A 6040-nucleotide genomic window follows, 5' to 3' on the forward strand; every position below is an offset into this window, starting at 1 on the left:
AGACTCAATCGGCTACTAGAGATGAGCAAGAGCCAAAGATGCACTCGACGAGGTTTTAAATATTGATTAAAAATAAATAACAAAGTAAAAACTTTAGAAGTAAAAAAAAAAAAAAAAAGTGTTTGTAGACTCAATATTCAAAAATTAAAAATCAAAAACAAAAAATTTATCAAATGAGACTTAGATGGTTAAAAAATTTGTATAAATTGACAAAAAAAAAGAGTAATTATTAGATTATATAAATTGATAATATTAAGTTTTTGAAGTTGAAATTCTCAACAATAATTTATACATATTTGGTTTCAAAAGATTATAAAATTTATGTATCTTTATAACGTGTTTGGAGTATTTTGTCTAGAAGCAAGAGGAATCGCACATCGGAAATGGGAAGGAGTGTCAGTTACAGCTTGGATGTTTTTGCACACTTGCCGGAAATGTAGAAAAAAACTTCCATCCTTTCAATATACAGTTTTTTTCCCCCTACTTTATCGTGTATTAATTTAATGTTTCTACAGAAAGGGCAACCCAAAAAAACAAAGGTTGAGACATAATGCCCCCCCTGAATGAAACCGCCATCATTAATTCCAAGTATTCAATGGCAATATATATTATTATGTATATTGCTAACGAGGAAGATGAAGAATATGTTTAGGGTTTGAAAGTCTCAGAGTCACGCTTTGTAATTATGACGTATTATAGTGTCAAAGTCTGGTTTTTGGTTCTCTTTTGAGGCAGTGAACAAACAATTAACTCACCCTCACTCCCCTGCTGCATTCCACTCTCTCTCTTACTTAGAATGATCTAGAATTTATGTCATTCCAGAGTTGGGAATACAGCTATATAAGAAGAAATACATTCATTTTCTATAATTAAGATAAGAAGATAAATTACTCCGATAGATTCTAGAGCTTGAACAATAAGGTGTCTCACCTTCTCCTAACTCGAAAGGGGTTCGATCATAGTTGGATTATGACTAATTATTCATTAGCGGGATCCGTAGTACTTACTAAGTTAGATGTAACTATAGGGATAAAATAGTAATTTGACCAAACTGTACTTACAAGCAATTTGTGAAGGGTCAACGCGCTATTGATTGGTTATAATCAAAGGACACGTAAATATATCTATAGTACGAAGAGTTCAGTTGTCGTTCTTTAGTGAAATGACCGGTAGTTAATGAATGTTGATTAATTTGATTAAAAGAGTTTAATCAACTAATCTCGTATCATTGGAACTCCAATCTATAGGTTTATAAGGTCTTCTCGTTAGCTCAATGAGGACTATGGGAATCAAATTAGTTTTGGTCTGATTTGAATTGTTCAAATTAAATAAAGGGAATTAATTGCTTAAGATACAGTTGAATAATGTACATTGATACATTATATAATATAATATATGTTGATACATTTTTATGAGAGAAATAAATATTTGAATATGATTCAAATGTTAATTATATGAATATCATTCATATAAAAACTATATATTAAAATTCAGTATGAATATAATTCCTATTAAATTTATTTAGTTTTGTGAGAGAAATAAATATTTGAATTATATTCAAATATTAATTATATGAATAAGATTCATATAAAATTTATATGTTCAAATTTAATGTGAATATGATTCACATTAAATTTATATAGTTTTATGACAAAAATAAATATTTGAATATGATTCAAATATTAATTATGTGAATATGATTCACATTGTAACAACCCGAGTTCAAGAGGGATACATGAATGAACCAGTATCACATCCGAATGAGAGAGATTCTGAGGACATGAAAGTATGGTTAAAAAAAGCTTAAAAGAATTGAAAGTTACTACCTATACCAACAAGGTGTACCTTCCTTTTCGGTGGCTCAATCATAAGAACTCCAAAGTTGGGAATTTTCCTAGGATGCATGTGAGTGAGGACAAAGCATGTTGAAAGGACCCGTGTTGGTTTGTAGGACAACTTTCACTTCTAGAAGCATTCAAGGCAAGTGAGGATGATGTAGCCAGGTCACAGGGAAATGTCGGGGCCGAATCCGGATTCTGAATCATGGTCCAAATCCTGAGCCTGGGGTGTTACACATATAGAAACTAATTATATGTTAAAATTAATATTAATATGATTCATATTAAATTTATATAGTTTGATAAGAGGGGCTGTTATTTGAATGTGATTCAAATATTAAATTATATGAATGTAATTTATATAAAATCTATAGGTAATATTACATGTGATATAATATAAACTATAGGTTACATGTTATATGTGATATAACATATAGTTTAAATTTATATATACTAAGTACTAAGTTAGTTAATATATATATATATATATTAAAATTCAAATTTTGAATTTGAATTTTGAATTAAAAAAAGGGAGTGAGTTATAACTCTCTCAAACCTCAAACCTCTCACTTTTTCGTAAAGAAAGGAGAGAGAGAAGAGAGATTCTCTTATCATCATCCCCTCTTCCTCCCTCTCCTTCTCTCTATTTTTTCAGTAGAAATTTTTCTTAGAAAAATCTCTCATACTCCTTCCTAAGTTGAGATTGAGTACAGGCCCACACCTCTGCACGATTCTCGACCCTGAGAATAATGGGGAACACTGTGTGGTGGTGTCCGATTACGATGTTCGTGGGATCGGGAGAAGACGACGCGAGTTAGAAAGGAACGTAAAGAATTGATCTTCAAGGGTATGTGATACCCTAACCCTTCTTCTTCTTCTTGTACAGTAGAAAACTTGTTTAATTAATTTTGTTTATTCTATGTTTCTGTTCTCTAATTATTGTTCTATAAAATTAAAATTGGGACATGATTTCTTCCACTGCGAGGTATTTCAATTCCTTCATATTGCCGCTATCGACCACCTTTATTGACAACCATCGCCACTAATGGCCAACTCTCTGTGGCTACCACCGACCATAGTCACTAGCCAACTTCACCCACCACTACTGCCGTCCAACTCCGACGACCACTGACCGCCATCATCTGTGAAGAATATTCTCAAGGAAAATTTGATTGGTGCTTGTTTATGGTGCATTTGATTGGAGTGTAATAATCGTATATTCCACTTTCCTAATTGATCACCAACTCAACTTTAGAAAGATATTTTGAACTTAGCTGCAACCTGGAACTCTAAATCACAACTGCTTTGGAACTATGATTCCTATATTGCCATTAATTGGAGGGCTCTTATTAAGCTTTTTTCTTTCTATTCTTGGCTCAAACCTTGGGCTTATCTCTAGCTCTTTCTTGTACATTTTTTTAGGCTTTGAAGATGAATATATTTTAGAGTCGAGGTGTGATAAGGGTCCTATGGATGTGTCAACCTAGTTGAAATATCCTGGGGCACCTAGTGATCTCTCGACCATATCGTATTTCTGTAAAACAAAAAAAAAAAAATACTTTTGAGAAATAGTTGCCAAACACATGAGCTTATTTTAAACAATTTTTTTTTTTTATTAAAAGTGTTTAAATGATTTTTTTTTTGAAAAACTTTTTTCCCAAGTTAATCCATCACATAAGTTTAATTTTTTAAAAACAAAGAATAAAAAACCAGATGCTTACCAAGTACTTAATTATGGTCGATTTGGTAGGGAATTTAAAAACAGAAATTTGAAAACAAGGGATTAAATAAAAACGAAGTTGTGTTTCATGTTTTTAGATATATGTATTGGTAGTCATTTCAGAAACTGGATTCTAATTTAAATAATTGTTTAAAATGTGGCTATAGTATATTCATAAATTATAAAACTGGTTGTAATTATTCACTAAATATTAGTTGACAATAAACTATTATTGATTTATTTATGAACATGTTTTATGTTAACTTTTTTTTATAATGACTATTTTAAAAATTTATAATACATTACATAACACATATTTTACTTTTAAAAAAATGTTTGAGTTTATAACATGACATGATTAGTTATAAGTATTTTTTTCTTTAATTAACATAATTATGTACTTTAAAATTCAAAATTTGGATATAAAGGAAACATAAAAATATTATTTTCAGAATTTACACCATTTAGATTATAGAATCCAAAACAATTTTAAAAAACAGAATTCGAATTATTTGCTAAACACATATTTATTAAATTCAATAAATCTGAAAAAGTAATTTTCTATTTAACAGATCCGTAGTTTTCTGCTAAATGCTACCTAAGACCTATCCTAGGATTTAAACCTAAAAATTACTACTTTCTATAAAAGCTCATAATTCTATAGATAGTTTTTTTTTTTTTTTTTTTTTTTTTTTTAAATGTTGTTTAATGCTATATTATTTTAATCGATGTTGACTTGGTACTTCCTATGATAAATAAAGGTAATGACTCTCTACTGTAAATATTTAATAATAATAACTCATTAGAATCAAAATAATAAAACCCTTTATAGTTTTAAGGTTAAATAAAAACAAGTAATAATATATACAAAAAGTCTAAAAGTAAAATATCTAACTCTTGTATTATATATTTAGAAAGTAGACACAGTCAAAATACTTGGTTTCATTAGCCAATTTTGGAAAAAGTAAGAGAACATATGGGAATAATCTACCGTAAAGATATGAACTCTATTCTTGCATATATGGTATTATATTCTTGATATATTCTCTCTTTTGAAATTGGACATTTATCTCTTTATCTCTATAATTAGGTATGTCTATAAGTTGAATTATGTTAAAACAGTTTATAGATCCAATTCAATTATTCGGGTGATGAATCTCTTCAACCCAATATATCCTTATTAACTAATCAATTCAACTCATCCTAACCATAAAATATTTAGGTTGAGTTGATTTAGATACTCAAATTTTATTCTAAAAAAATAAAATAGCAGTATTTAAATTTTTTTAAAATTTTTAGATATTGAATGAAGATTATTTAACAGATCAATTTATATTATTAAAATTTTAATTTTCAAAATGCTTGAAAATATTATTTTTAATCATCCACAAAAATCATAAAATAAAATAAAAATATGTATATATATTTGTATTGTAAGTAAAAGAAAAGTTGTTTTGAAATATAATAAAATGAAACAAAATATTTATATAATATAGAAAAATTTACTGTCTATCTAGATATAAATAATAGTCAATTGTTGTGATATTTTACTATATTTATAAATATTTTGAAGTTTAAAATAACTTTCTTAAAAAAACTTACTTTTAAAATTAATAATTAGTTGGCTTTATTTAAGTAAATTATTGAACCAATCCATTCATAAAATTTTTAATTTATTTCAACTCAACTAAAATTCAAAAGAAAAAAAAAAAAGGATAATCCATTATTCAAACAAAAACATACAGATTGAGTTGAATGAATGGAATATCTTGGATTGATTCAAAATTTTGAACACCTTTTGGTAGAGGTGTGGAACCAAAAAAGAGATGGGATATTGAAATATGTAAATGTATATCTTTTAGTTTTAGGTGAGTTATTTATTTAGAAAGCTTTTTTGGGACGTGGGATGCCCACATGGCACATGTGAAGTGCACGTGGCATATTGACATTATAGGGGTCGTCTTCTTGCTTTCCACGGCCAGTTTGCCCACACAAGATTTGGTTGTACAGAAAATTGGATTCTCCAGTCAGCGGATTTGGTCTTTCATCATCATTAATTCTATATATATATATTTATATATTTAGCTTCCTATTTCTACTTAATCAACCAAACAAATAATCAACATTTTCATAAAAGCAATATCTATCCCTTTCCCCTTCCTTGGTAAATATCTCCATATTAGTTCACTTTAGACGGAAAGAATAAGGTTTCCATATCTTTTATTATTTTGTCCTATTAGCATTATTTTGTTTCTCCCTACATATTTTCAAAATTTGTCTAATGAACAATCATTAGTGTAAATATTAATATACGAATTCAAATAGAATAGACAAAAAAATTGAAATGACGAAAAATTGAGTGACAAAAGTCATAACAAATATCAAAGTCACTACGTTTATAATGTTCATGGAAGAAAATATAAAAGTTTTGAACCTTGAAAGATATTTTCCAGATATATGAACAGTTAAGAAATCAACAATC

The sequence above is a fragment of the Benincasa hispida genome, chromosome 9, assembly GCF_009727055.1.
Source record: "Benincasa hispida cultivar B227 chromosome 9, ASM972705v1, whole genome shotgun sequence".
Taxonomy (NCBI): Eukaryota; Viridiplantae; Streptophyta; class Magnoliopsida; order Cucurbitales; family Cucurbitaceae; genus Benincasa; species Benincasa hispida.